Raw genomic sequence first — 15600 nt, forward strand, 5'->3', positions numbered from 1 at the left:
ATTGATGGTCAATTAATACAGCGCATGCAAATTGAGTGGACGTGAGGGCGGAAGAAAGACATTATTACACCACTGCGCGCATGTGAGTAGTTAAATCGTGGGTTGCTAGTAGTACTTCCATTGGTCTCCTTCGTATTTTGTGCCAATTTTTGACAGTAACATAATATTTACGCATTTGAGCAGTGTAGTACTTGAAATGTATGTTCCACTAAACTCATCGGGAGCCATTTCGGGCCTCGAAACCAAAACCATCAATTAATCTTTACCTTGTTCCCATCACATGCGAAAGCCTGCTCACACCTACTAGTATGTACCAAACCTGAACGTGTTCCCACTATGCAGGTATTAGTACTAGTGCTAGTACTTAGGTTATAAAAAGGGGAACTACCTAACTGAAAATTACTCTTCCTTTCCTCCTCATAAGTGCTTCTTCGTCCGTCGTTGCCATGGCCGGTGAGGAGAGCTCTAGGTCGAGAACTACTCGTAACAAGGGAGCGGCAACCAAGGCTGCGGAAAAAAAGAGAGGGCTCACCGCCACGCAGAGACCTCGAAAGATCTCTCACGGGCAGGCGATGGCTCCCAGGAGCGCCCTAGCCGTGGAGGCGAACATGCCGAGCCGGCGGAGCTGGAGTCGTTATCCCTCGATGGCATGCCCAATCTGCTCAATAAGCACCTCAATAAGTAGAAGGAGTTCATCCAAGGCTTGATGGAGTTGCTGAAGGAGAGCCTCGACGACATGCCCGCTGAGCTCAATCAGTAGGGGGAGTTGACCGCCAGCTTGGTGATGCTGCTGAAGAAGAGCATTGCCTCAGAGAAGAAGGCGACCGGCGAAATCCTGTGACTTCAGGAGGACAAAGGCGAAGCTCTGCCATGAGATCAACCTGTTGAAGGAGAAGAACACCGGCTGGAAGAAGCTACATGAGAATAGTAGTTCCTCCATGAAGATGCTGCAGGCCCTTGTCATGGAATAGAAGGAGGAGTTGGCGAAGCTCCGCATCGAGCACCCGGCTGCTGTCAAGGTACGTAATGCGGCCGTGGAACAAATGATGAAGGCTCGCGTCAAGAAATCCCGCGTCATGGACAGAATGAAGAAGATGGCGGAGGAGACGCGCAAGGAGATGGAGGTCGTGGAGGAGATGAAGAAGCAGTTACGACTCCACGGAAAATTAGATCATTTGGGGTGATAATCTTCCTTCTTCTTTTGCTCCTGTGTTTCATCTTTTGCTTCGGGTGTTTCGCCGCACGTGTCACATTCTCTGTGAGGCATGAATAGAATAATGGTTTTTTTGAGGGAATGAATAGAACAATGCTAACAATGAGATGACTAGCAAATTAGATCATTTTTATCGCCATATGGCACTAGGCTGCCGTGTTTCGTGCTCCTCCATCGCAGTACTACTCCAGTGGAAAACTTGAGTATACCGCACGGTTCTTTGCTCCTTCGTCGGCGCATTTATACGAGCAGTCAAATCACAAGGCCCCGCCTTCCAGCAGTAATGAGCCGTCAAATCACAAAGGCCCTCGCCTCTCGTGAAACCGACCAAGCTAGACTGCCCCGCCCTCTAGCCTTTTAAAAAAGTATACTTTTGTACAGTAGTAGTATCGATGGATTGTGCCATGGAGCAAAACTTGAAATTAAAAAAAGGTGGTACATATAGAGAGCGTTCGTTGCCAAATTATGCATATAGTACTATTAAAAAGGCTAGTCACAATAATGGTGTCCAGCACAACCCACCCCTCAAATAAAACTAAGAGGGTGCTTGGATATGTTTTAGTCCCATGACTAAAAGTAGTGGGAGTAAAACATGCTAGCCTCACCCATGCTTGGATCCAAATCTAAAAAGGCTAAAATCAAGTTAATGAGCATTTATTATCCTCCAAACCCTCCAATCCAGAACTCGCCTGTGTTAAAGGAGAGGAGTTAAATGAGTAGAGAGAGGACTAATCCACATTTTAGTAGGGGTACCCCTGACTAAATTTTTTTAGTCTCAAGACTAGTTTTAGCCCCTCTTTTGTCAGGGGTGCTTGGAACTTTAGCCTCTTAAAGAGACTATTTTTAGTCAGACTAAAATAAGTCCCTTGGATCCAAGCACCCTCTAAGCATCCTGGAATTCTTTGACAAAACTAAGCACCCTAAAATTCTTTGACAACTAAACTGCTGGCTATATGATGTTGGCCATATATATTGTACATATATAATGTGAAGAAACGAGTGGTAGTACTATACCAACTAAAAGATGAAATGTAAGAAATACTAGTATGTACGTACTGAAGAGTTAAAGTAACGAGAAGAAACATAACATAGTTCTGCTGGGGGCTCAGCACAACACACCCCTCAAATTAAATTAAGCACACCTGAAATTAAACTTTGCAACTATTCTGGTAGACACTGCATTAGAACCACCATGAGAAACGACACTTCCACCTTACTCGGAGTCCTCGTCCACGTCCTCGACTTCGTCCTTGTCCCTCTTCCTCTTGGCCGATACTTCTTTGCTTGAGCCGCACACTTGGCTATTGCTCTTCATCCAACCCTTGTAGATATTGAAGCAAAGGTAGCCATCCATTGCAGTGTAGTGGATGTGGTCTATATCTAGTACATTCCGCTGCCATGCATGACGATGAAACGTGTATGGAGGTTTCTCCAGTTTACCGTACGAAGGATGAACCATGGCTCCTGCCAGGGTCAGCATTGAAGGCTAACGAGAGGACACCAGCCGATTCTTCTGGAGGTCGAAGGGGTTGCCTACAACAAGACCTATCCGACACAGGACATCCCCGTCGTTCTTAAAGTCTACAATAACGAATTTGACTAGGTTGCTCTCGAGGAAGTCCTTAAAATCCTGGCACTCAACGTCGGCATGGCATATGTGGTAAACCAAGCATAAGTCATGCACGCAAACCTGGATCACGGCGGGCTTCTTCCTCTCTTCGTCCTTTAGATCCTTCTCTGGTCCCAGGACTGTGGTGTACTCAACATCTAGCCCAGCGACCCACTCATCATCTGAGTTTTCGAACATGTGTCTGAAGCGAGAAAGGCATCCTTTCACCGTCGCGGAAGAACGGGTGTAGATGACGTCGAACTCATCGCCGATGATGGTTCTAACCTTGTACTCACTGCTGATCGTGGAGATTTGGGACGCCATGGATTTGGGAGGAGGGTTAGGATTAGTGGAACTGCCGTAATGTGAATGTACGAGACGACTAGGAGCGAACCGCCGTAGTATTAAAGGACGTGTGGGGACGAGTAGGAGCGAACTGCCAGCGTGTGAACGACAGGGTAGTGGCTTTCCATTCTCCCATGATACGGGCTTCCGAGAGCCCTTGGATCTAAGATCGAACAGTTGCATGGTGTGATTGTAGACCTATGGGTGAATATCCTATCCTGGAGGGTTATTCTGCAAATTTTCAGCAACTTAGCATGCGACCGTTTGATCTCAGATCCAAGGGCTGCCAGCAGCCCGTATCATGGTCGCGCCTACCACGACCGTCGCATCGCTCGCGCGGTCGCGCCCTTGGAGATTTAACACGGTGCGTTAGGCTATCTGATGTTGGCATGTCATACATAGTCATCACTTAGTCACTCACACTACAACAAGGTTGGCTATAAGGTTGGCTATAAGTGTATTTTTTTACTCCTCTCTATCTCTTTCTTCGTACTCCCTCCGTCCCATAATATAAGAATGTTTTTGACACTAGTGTAGTGCCAAAAATGTTCTTATATTATGGGACACAGGGAGTACTAGTATTTATTGCATTTGCCAAGGAGTGACCTCTTCCAATGAAATGGTGTTGCTAAGTTTGCTTCATTTAATTAGCTATAGACTCAAAATTGTCTTTTCACCTAGGTACACACGCTTAGCACCGTTTCTTCCTTGGGTCACCAAACTAGTCTCTCTCTTCTTGATTAACTTGCCACATCAGACTTTATGCCTATGTGGCAAGCTTAAGCACCTGTAGGAGCAAGTAAAAGTAAGTACAATAGTGCGCTTTACATGGCATTTTTGCATATGCGGAGGAAAGAGAGGCAAGGAAAAAGTGGAGAAGTGGGCTCTCATGCAAGAGCCAGCCTCTACTACATGGTGGGAGCATTGGGAGAGGCACCTGTATGGAGGTGGTCAGGAATCGGGAGACTCACGCCGGTCGTAGCGCCGCAGTTAAAATGATAATGGCAAGTCAAATCACGGGGCCCCACCTGTCCAGTAGTAACTCACTGTCAAATCACACAGCACAACGTTTGCAGCAGCCTACTCCCTCGTCTTCTCGCGTCTCTATCGAACCAACTAGGCGGTACTGCCCCGCCGCCTACCGCGCAGGAAAAGCCCCGCCCTCGACTTTTAAATAGTATACAGTATACTAATTTTGTATCCATGGATTGCGCCTGCGCCATGGAGCAAAGCGTCTAGAAAACGGAGGAGAGACGGTGGTCTTGCAATAGAGAGGAGGGAGAGGCGAGACAGTGGTTTTGGAATGGAGATGATGGAGAGGAGAGCAGGTGGTTTTGCAATGGAGAAGATCAGAAGAGGGAGAGGCGAGACAGTGGTTTTGGAATGGAGATGATGGAGAGGAGAGGAGGTGGTTTTGCAATGGAGAAGACGGAGAGGAGCGTGCATCAGCGATTTAGGATTGGACGAGAGGGCCGGCACGCTGTGACTGGATCAAAATCAAAATCAATTTACCCTTCAATTAAGAAAGTGACCCCACATTAACTAGTCTCCCTTTTATTCTGGGTCATAATTGACCATGATTTTCGCACATAAAATATATGTTATACATTGCAAAAATAATATAATTTGAAAATACATTCAGATACGAACCAAACGATACAATTTTTGGTGAGATGCATTCGCATTTTTCTTGTCAAATACAGTACGTGGTCAAACTTTGACCCAAAATACACAAAACAACAAAAAAATACTTCCAAGACCAGCGCCGCTCTTCTGCTCTTCTCCTCTTAAACCACCGCCGCTCCTCTCCTGTTCCAATCTAAATGTAGTGCCGCTCCTCTCCTCTTCCATTTCAAAACCACCGCCCCTCCTCTCCTGTTCCAGTCCAAAACCAGCATCGCTCCTCTCCTGTTCTAATCCAAAACCAGCGCTGCTCCTCTCCTCTTCCATTCAAAAACCACCGCCGGCGAGTGAAGGTGCTGTGGAGAAGTAGATCGATGGAGGAGTACAACCGATACGTGAGGATCGCAGACGGCGACCCTGTGAAGCTAGCTAGGATGTTGGAGATACAGTTTTGGTTTGACAACAAGGACCAACTAGCGGCGACGGCGACATCCATGGCCAAATATCTGCAACAGAGTGAAAAGGTGGCGATACTCCGGAGGGAATCGCGCCGGAGTACATAGAGCTGCTCCTATGGGCCATGAAGCAAACAGATTCACCGAATCCGATCGTGAGGGAGCGGTGGTGGGAGTATCGATCCCAGATGGAGCATCCACCAGAGATTGAAGGATCGAGCATCTATAGGGTGCCGTTTGTGAGGGTGTCCTGCCAGAGCGAGCCGGTGGAGTCTTCGTCGACCGAACCCAACTGCAAGAGTAGAAAAGCAGTTGGCCCGACGATGCTTCCCTGCCATCGTCTCCCTCGCCGTTCACATCGTCTCACGGGGTGGCTGTCTGCCGCCGAGGAATAGGAGGGGGCTGCCCCCCAGCCCAATAGTTGGGCAGGTTGTGAATTGTCAGGAGGAGCTTAGGGTTGTCAGTATTTGCAGGTTGTGAATTGTGTTTTGTGTTGTGTATTTTGAGAGTACTTTCAGATATGAATGTCTTTTGAATTTCAGATTTGCAGTATTGAGCATATGAAGTATTTTATGAATTCTAGATATCTATTTTTAGCACTTAAAAAATGTACTTTCATAGGAGTATAAAAGTGCAGACAATGTGATTCTCAGAGAAGAAACTGAAAGTTTCAGTTTCAGATAAGAAACTGCAAGTTCAGTTTCAGATAAGAAACTGCAACTTTCAGAGGCAGAGCATTTATATTAACACAACCTTTTCAAACAGGGTTAACATCATGTTGGAAGTTTTATTCATGGTCGAAAATGGAACTACCAGCCAGTTAACATCATGCTGATCAACATTCATGCATAGCACATCTTCATATGATGCACAGTCAAAATGCCCACACAATGTCGAGTGTGCGAAACACAGAGAAAACGAGGGACGAAGTTTTGGCAAGTGTTGGACGTGGTTTTGGGCTTCCCCGTCTAGGCTTTCATTTTTAACATGCGCAGCCCACGACCTCGGATGGGAGGTCCATAGGCCTGTTTGTATTTTCTTAGGGCCATCATGTATCGACTGGCCTATGGACCTCCCATCCGAGGTTTTATTTTTGGCAGCCCAATTTATGTATTTTTTTGAAGAAAACGCAGAGGTCTGTTCTATTTTTCTATATAAGAATAGGAATGCCAGGTCCAAATTATGTTTCCCTTCTAACTATATTATATATATTTAAATTATTTTATATGTTGACTGTTTAGTTCACATAATTGGCAAATAGATGACCGCTCTCGCGATCCCCTTCGCCCCCGCCACCACCTCCACCCTAGCCGCCGCCCCCGCCACTACCTCCACCCTCGCCGCCGCCATAGATCTCGCCGCCACCCCCCGCCTCCTGACTCCGGGAGCGCCCGCCCCCCTCAGCAAGTCCGCTCGCGCGCCCCATGGAGTCGCCGGCCATATCCACGGGGGAATGGCTGGAAGACAGGCAGATGTACAAGATGCATCTCCCACATGTCTACAAAGCCTTCCCGCGGATGCTCCAGCCGCTCAACTCCGTCGCGCCGGCGGTGCTGCGGGAGACTCGAGGGTGGAGATGGAGGGAGCGGGCGATGCGGATCCGCGACGACGCTCTCTCCTGGACCCAGTGCATGCGTGAATGGAGGGAAGCAGAGGAGGAAGCTGCGAGGGAGGAAGCCGAGGAGGGACCGAATCCGTTCTCTCACTCGCGCAGGTATGCTCGGATGTGCAAGGATCATGTGGATTGGGAGATGCTGAATCTAGCCCTGCGGATCTACTTCGAAGGAGATTTCTCGGAGAAGCACAGGATGCCCCACCCCAGGGAGCCGCCGATTGCATTCGTTCGATGGTCAAAAGGAGAAGTAAATTCAGGAGATCCATGCCGTGCTGCGAGATGGGAATGCTTGACTGGACTCATGCCCACCAGCATGCCACCGGAGCCGGAGCAGGTGGATCCCCTACCTTACCTCTCCCCCAAACCTGCAGAAGATTGAAATTAGGCTTGCAATCTGCTTCAATTGAGCTGTCTGGTGGTTATATCTACTTCCTGAGAGACAACATCTGGCTGGAGGATGAGAAGGAACCAGGAACTCCGATGAATGTCCCCTATCACAATGGGGGGGGGGAGCGCCGGTTGGGCAGTGGTACGACCCACCTCTGCCCCAAATGGGGGCACAATCTGGGCAGGCTCCTGTAATTGCCCAAGATCAATCTGCAGGTGGTTCTGACTCTCAGATCAGTGGGAAATTTCAAGGCAAGAATCAACAAAAGAAGAGACAGGACATCCAGAAAACTGCTCCTGCCCCTGCTTCGGGCCTTATGGCATACTCTAAGGTGATCTGCTACAACTGTGGGGAACCAGGGCATCATTTGGATAAATGTGTCAAACCCAAGAGTTGTTTTATCTGCAAAATGGTTACCCATAAAGTTGAGAATTGCCCTGTCAGAAGGAAAACCCACAGTTCTGCTAGATATGTTGGAAGTGCTGCTCTAGGATTAGGGTTCTACCACATAGACCCACCTGATGAAAATGCTTAGTATCATGGCTCCCTGAAGAATGTGGGGATTGTTCTGGTAGAAGCTGGTGAAGTGACCATGCAGGAACTTGCCACTAAGTTTGCAGACATTTACAAAACCAACTAGCCCTGGCCAATCAATGCCCTAGATGAGTGGACATTCTTGTTCAAACTCCCTCCTGAAATAGATGTAGTTCAAGTTGCTGGATACCCCTATTTTGGTCTCAAAAAAGGCAATGTTGTAGTCAATGTTGAAGTCTTGAAAGGCAGGATTGAGGCTGAAGAGGACCTCCAGGAAACTTGGATCAACATCAGGAAATTGAACCCCCAAGTGGTGTGACTGGACTATGCTGGATCAAATCACTTCCACTCTGGGGGTCTTACTGGATGTGGATTGGCAGCATAATTTCAAGTCATTCTATGAAATTGTTAGGGTCAAAATCTTATGTAAATATCCCTCCAAAATCCCCGCTGAAAGGCTTTTTGGAGTTGGGAACAAAATCTGTAGGCTACTCATTGAGGTGGAGTCCTTAACCCCTACTAAAACTGGCACCTCCACCAACCTCTCTGCTGGTACATATGTCTCTGCAGCTGAAACTGGTACCAATCTTACTGAAGATGCTGAATCCAATAGGAGCTCTAGATCTGAATCAGATAAAGGGCCTGCTCCCAATTCTGGGGCCCCTAACATCAGAGGACAGTCTTTTGGCCACAATCAGATGCTTGGAGAAACTACACCCACTTCAGTCCTCAAGACACACCTCCCTGATTCTCCATACACTCCTCAACTCAGCATCCAGGAAAAGATCTTGAATTCTGTGCTTGATGAAACTGATGGTTTCAGCCTCCTCAGGGAAATGGAGCTCCTGGAAGATGATGATCTGATGGAATTAGAAGGTTTTGTAGATCTACAAGAGGATCAAGAGGCACTTGTTGAAACAACTAAACTCCCAGACAATTTGGACTCAAAATACAACTCTGACTTCCCTGCCCTTCCTAAGGAGAAGCACCTTCCCAAATGGGGTCCTGTTCAAGCCACTAGAACCAGTGCCAGGGTAGCTGGTGACAAGAGAACCATTATTGAAAAGGCTCAACAGCTCAAAGAGGTTCAGAACCTGGAAGTGCAAAAACCCCAGGGTATGAAACACACTTCCTTCTCCAACTTTAATGATCCTTCCTTCAATGCCATTACTGCTAAGATTGGTGTAGATGTTACTTCTCTTAATGATGACATTGAATGCTGTTCCTTTATTTACCCTCACCAAAACAGATCTGAAGGCTCTGTTTGTGAGAATTTTTCTCTAGATGGTAGTTCTAGTTTAGACTGTCTTCGATAAAGTTGACCTTGATTTCCTTATGAAACCCCTGGAGCTTAGAGGTTTTGGGGGTAAATGGACTAGTTGGATCCAACAACTTACTCATGGGGGGTCTGTTGGGGTCAAGTTAAATAACTGTGAAAGTGATTTTTTCCTTGCTGGTAAAGGCCTTAGGCAAGGTGACCCCATCTCCCCACTTTTGTTTAATTTAGTAGTGGTCGTTCTTACTAAAATGCTGAGAAAAGCTGCTGATCATAGTCTGATTGCAGGGCTCTGTCCTGAGGTCTGCCCTGGTGGCATCATCTGCCTTCAATATGCAGATGATACCATACTTTTCTTAGACAATGACTCCACACATGCTAGTAATCTGAAAACTGTTCTAACCTGTTTTGAACAAGTCTCAGGCATGAGAATCAACTACTCTAAAAGTGAACTCATCCCTATCAACATGGATGATCAGGAGTTAGCTGACTTCCTCTCTATTCTAGTCTTTAATAAAGGTAACTTCCCCATTAAGTACCTAGGTATCCCTCTCCACTATGATAAACTAAGCAGAGAGGATATCCAACCCCTTATGGATAAAATCATTAAAAGGATTGCTGGGTGTAGGGGCAAACTTCTCTCTTACAGAGGTAGATTGATCCTCATACAAGCTTGTTTGGCTAGCATTCTAGTGTATCTCCTCTCCTTCTTCAAGTTCCCTAAATGGACAGTGAACCTCATCAATTCTCAGATGTCTCATTGCTTGTGGAATGATTTTGAGGGAAATAGGAAGCTACACCTTGCTAATTGGGCCCTAGTCTCTATGAAAAAGATTTTGGAGGCCTAGGCATACCTAACCTCCAAGAAATTAACATCTGTCTTCTAGGGTCTTGGATTAAAAGATTCTATGAGGAAGACCTAAAACCCTGGAAGCTTCTTATTGCCCATAAATACCTAGGAAATAAACCTAATATTTTTTTCCCTTCCTCCAACCCTAAGACCTCTAGATTCTGGAAAGGATTAAAATCTATTATGCATGCTGTGAAATTTGGCTACAGATGGAACATAGGGGATGGGAGCAGAACCAGGTTCTGGGAAGATACTTGGTTTGGCACATCCCCCCTAGCAGTCCAATTTTGGCCTATTTACTCTATCTGCAATGAGCTTAACAAAAGTGTCAATGAAGTTTGGGACGGTCAATGCCTAAAACTCTCTTTTATAAGGAACTTTAGTGATAGTCTCATGGAACAATGGTTCCAGTTGGAGGAAATTGCCAAAAGCATTACCTTTACTGCCGAGCCGGATGCCCTAATTTTGCAGCTGGACAATAAGGGGAAGTATTCCTCCAGCTCCCTCTATCATGTTATCAACTTTAGAGGGGTTCAACCCGTGTTTATCCCTGATGTCTGGAAATTGAGAGTTCCCCCTAAAATTCATGTATTTCTCTGGCTTCTCTCCAAAAACAAATTGACGACTAGGGATAACCTTAGGAAGAGACACATCATTAAACCCCTTGATTGTGTTTACTTCTTGGAACAAGAGTCTTGTTCTCACCTATTTTTTGAATGTATAGTTGCTAAACATCTCTGGGCCCACATTGAGGAATATTTCTCTAGTCAGATTGGCTCATCCTTCGAATCTGTCTCCAGATTCTGGATTGCTACCAAAAAGTGCTCAGTTTTAAATACTGTTAGCTCAGCTGTCCTTTGGTGCCTCTGGAAATATAGAAATGCTATGATTTTCAATAACACCTCCTGGATTTCCATTCCGCAGGTCTTGAGGTTGATCAGGAACATGGTGAGGAACTAGGCGATTCTCTCCTCCGGACCAGACAAGGACAAGTTGATGAGCTTCGTGGAAACCCTAACAAGATCCCTCCAGAAACCGTTGGCGATCATTTGTGGCTAAACAAGGCTCGACCTGCTTTGGGGCTGGACCCGTGGGCTCATCTCAAGATCTCTGATGAAGATGATGGGCACCTGGCGCCGAAAAAGAGGGACATCCACCATGCTACGCCTTCCAGCCCGGTGTCTCCGCTTGCTTACTGGTCGCCGCAGGATGACACGGCCCCTCGGCTGAAGACCATGAAGGCTTCGCTGGACCCTCCTTGTGTCATTTGAGTGCTCTATCCGCTCTGCCTTTGGCATCGCTTGGGTGATTTGTGTTATTCAGAGAACTTGTTCATCCACCCCCTAGTTTGTAGCTTTTCTACCTTTACTTTCGAACTGCTCTTTGAGCTGCTGTATCAGAATATGTTGTGGTTTCGTTCGATGCTCCCTGTTTTTCTAAAAAAAACTATTTTATATGTTATTATATATTATTTTTATTGTCATCATATATTTAACAGATACTTACATATGTAAGAAAACAATATCCCACATCTTATTAACTTATAAAAATAATTTCTTAACAAATAAAATCCTGGATTGTTTTGGCACGAAAATCCTAGTGATTGTGTACAAAAGCTTGGTAAGATTTAAGGACGAATGTAATAATATCAGTTATTATTTAAATATATTTATAACAAAATGCTCAGCCCCTTTTTATTTTTTGATAACATTGCTGGCCCAACCCAACATTATAATTAGAATCAGCCCAGCAAAATCGTGTATTTCGAGAAAGTGTAAATGGCCTGTAATTTTTTAGGAAATAAAATAAATGGGCCGCATGGACGCTACATTATTTGTTCACCCAGCCCAGCTAATGGCTGTAATTCAAAAAAAAGAAGATCAAATTGACTGTAAATTCTACCGCGCAAAAAGACTGTAAATTCTGAAAAAATGGGTTGAATACGTGCCACATTTTTGGAGGCTGAAATGTGGGCCAATAGGTCGAAGCCAACGCAAGTCGTTGTCAATTTAGTCAACAAATGATTCTGACATGTTAGCCATTGGATTTACATCCAACGACCGTCATCCATCTTCAATCTCTCGTCTTCTTCCTCCAGCGCTGCCGGGACCACCTCCCGCCTCCTGCTGCTAGTAGCTCCTCTTAGCACGCTTCGCTATGAAGCGCTACTCCACCATTGGCCAGGCCATCCCTCCACCCCTCCACACCTCCTGTTCTTCTCCACCGACTGCCGAACCACACCGCACTAGAACCAGTTAATCCTCGTACACCTCTCCGTCTGCGACTCTACTCCCGCGTCTTCCCATCTCCGGCTCATTGCTGTCCGGGGCCTCGCCGTCGTCCACCACCTTGGATGTGCTCGGCGCGGCGTGGTCAACATGGTCAACGAACGACACCATCGGAAGTAGACTGTGCGTGGAGAGGCTGACAGCTGGGTCCACGGCTGCACACAAGGAAATGCCTCCTTATTACGCGCAAAATAATGATTCCTCCACCTGACATCTGGGACCCACCGGAAGGGCCTCTGTATTTCGCGAAAATAACGTGCCCCCCACTGACATGACGGACCCACCAGCTATCTTTGCATGCAAGGAAGTGCCTCCTTATTACGCACAAAAAAATGAATATTCCCCCTGCCAGCTGGAACCCAGCATAGTGGGAGGCTGACTTGTGGGCCTACCAAGTTGACGGGGACGGAGGGCTTTGTCAACTTAGTCAATATGAATGATTCTAGCTCCTGTTACCGTACGATGTTTATCCAACGGCCGTAGTGCTTCTTCAACCTCTGATCTTCTTGCTCCAGCCGCCCAAACCAGCGCCGGTCGTGTCGCGTGCTCCTACCTCCCGTGGCCGGCTGTGATGCCGCGGAGGCCTCACCGCCCCCTACTACTCCCACCGCTGGCCAGGCCATCCCTCTACTCACCCACACCCCCTATTATTCTGCGGCGACAGTAGCCTCACACCGCAGCCGAACCAGTGAACCCTCGTACTCCTCTTCGCGTGGGCATCCACTACTGCGTCCTCCCTGGCTCCGAGTCGTCCCTTCCTAGTCCTCGCCGTCGTCCACCGCCGTGGTGCTCTCGGCGCGGCGTGGTCAACGTGGTCAAGGAACGACTTCCATCGGACGTGGACTGTACGTGGAGAGGCTGACAGCTGGGTCCACGGCCGCAACAAGGAAGTGCCTTCTTATTACGCGCAAAATAATGATTCCTCCACCTGACAGCGGGGACCCACCGGACGGGCCACCGTATTTTGCGAAAAAATGTTTCCCCCTGACTGCTGGGACCCACCAGCTACATCTTCGCACACAAGGAAGTGCGTCCGGGCAAAAAAAATGATTCGCCCCCCTGACTGCTGGGACCCAGCAGCTACATCTTCGCACGCAAGGAAGTGCGTCCGAGCAAAAAAAAAACGATTTGCCCCCCTGACTGCTGGGACCCACCAGCTACATCTTCGCACGCAAGGAAGTGCCTGACAGTCGGGACCCACCTGGTCGAAGCGTTCGTAGCGTTGTCATTCTGTTCACGAACGTGTACATACATATATACTGGTGGATGTAGAGGCGCACACGTGTCGTAGTAGAGGCGCACACGTGTCGTAGTAGAGGCGCGTACGTGTCGTAGTAGAGGCGCGCACGTAGCATATACACGTACATACAGCGGCCAGGGTCCAAGAAAGAAAATATGGCCACGTATGTCTACATACGGGCGGGGTCTCGAATGCCTACTCGCTCATACGTACGGCCAGGGCTCGTGTACATGGCTGGGTCGGAACGGAGAAAAAATGTCGTCGTCGTGTTCATGGGGAGGCAGCATCGTCGTCGTGTTCATGGGGAGGCAATGGAATGCGTCGTGTTCATGGGGAGGCAACGGAATGCGTCGTGTTCATCGGGAGGCAACGGAATGCGTCGTGTTCATCGGGAGGCAACGGAACGCGTGGGAGCCAACCGGCTGGGTTGGAACGGAATGCGTGGTCGTGTTCATCGGGAGGGCTTGGACGGAACAGGCGATGGAAATGAGGCCTGGCGTACCGCAAAACGGAGGAAACGGCCTTGTGTTCGACCGGCCATGTTCGAAACGGGATCCTGTTCATCGGGAGGGGTCTGGCGTACCGCAAAACGGAGGAAACGGACCTCCTACAGTCGAAACGGGGGTCTTGTTGATCGGGAGGGGTGTGGCGTACCACAAAACGGATGAAATGGACCTCCTACGGTCGAAACGGGGGTCCTGTTCATCGGGAGGGGTGTGGCGTACCACAAAACGGGACTCCACGAGATACTGTTCATCTCCACCGTCGACCTCCTCCAGCCTCCACGGGCTCCTGTTCATCCAGCCTCCACCGCGCGCTACTCCACTAGCTACTGTTCAACCACCCCTCCACCATCTACTGTTCATCCAGCCCTCCACACCACGGGGTCCTGTTCAACCACCCCTCCACAGGCACCCTCCACCGTCTACTGTTCATCAATCCCTCCACCACACCATGGGGTCCTGTTCATCTAGAGGCAATGCCACCGCTCACTGTTCATCCAAACCCCCCCTGCAACGCTCACTGTTCATCCCAGAGGCAGCATCGATCGGCTTCAATTAGCAACAGTAGCGAAGGAATCGCTCGATCGGGTTCAGTTAACATCCGTCGATCGATCGCTCGGGTTCAGTAATGCATAGCCTGTAGTGCAATCGCTCGGGTTCAGTTAGAGCCCAATGCCTCGCTCGGGTTCAGTTAGAGCCAACGCCTGACACACACGCGCGTACGTGTACGAGAGAAATGCGCATCGCTCGACCCCCGACCTCCCACTGTAACCGGGAACTCCCCGAAATTTTCCTCCCCCTCGCTTCTACCATGGTTTTTTCCATCATGGACGGCCCAAAGAATGTCATGCAGCTGCGTCTCCGGCCCGCCCAGGATGAAAAGCCCATTTTCTGTCATGATTTTTTGTCATAGAAGTAGGAGCCCACCACATCTATGATGATACCGGGTTTTGTCACAATTATCGCCATAGAAGTGTCATATGTATGACAGAAAAAAATTCATTCGGCCCAAAATGTCACGGATGTGTCTTTTTTGTAGTGTTACTAGGACAAGTATGCAGAATTGTAACTGCAGTAAGAGACCGTCCAAAATCTGAATCAAGAAGTTTGTCTAGCACTTATTGTTTGCAACTAATCGACGTGAATAATTGGATATTATATCGAATGAGTAAGAAAGACAATTAAAATTGTCAACAAACCTGGCTTGCAGTAGTAATCTGGGTCAATGTCTACGGCCAACAATCCAAAATGACTAGTGTCTATTCCTAGGGCCGGAATTTTGAAAACCCTATGAACTTTACAGGTACTAAACATTACCGAAATACATCTGAACCATTAAGTGTAGGTAGCACTGAGCACACAACAAACCCTAATGACAGTCCTGCCTAATGAGTAATGAATCAATTAGAAAATGGGTGATGAGGAGTGGCTGCTGAGTGTTGAGGACTTATCTCAGGATAAATCGGGTTGGCTTAGTGGGTGCTGCACGCCTGAGCCCTGAACGGACTGAGAAAGTAGGCACGACCGCACGCTCGGGCAGCGGTGACGCTGTTGGGCGAGTGGCTCCTGACCTCCTGTTAGTCCGGCGTCTCCTCCTAGTGTCATGCCGTCCGGGGACAGCAAGTCGCCGGCGAGGCACGCGGCTGGGGGTGAGTAGAGAT

This window comes from Triticum urartu, chromosome 7 (assembly GCF_003073215.2).
Source record: "Triticum urartu cultivar G1812 chromosome 7, Tu2.1, whole genome shotgun sequence".
NCBI classification, from domain to species: domain Eukaryota; kingdom Viridiplantae; phylum Streptophyta; class Magnoliopsida; order Poales; family Poaceae; genus Triticum; species Triticum urartu.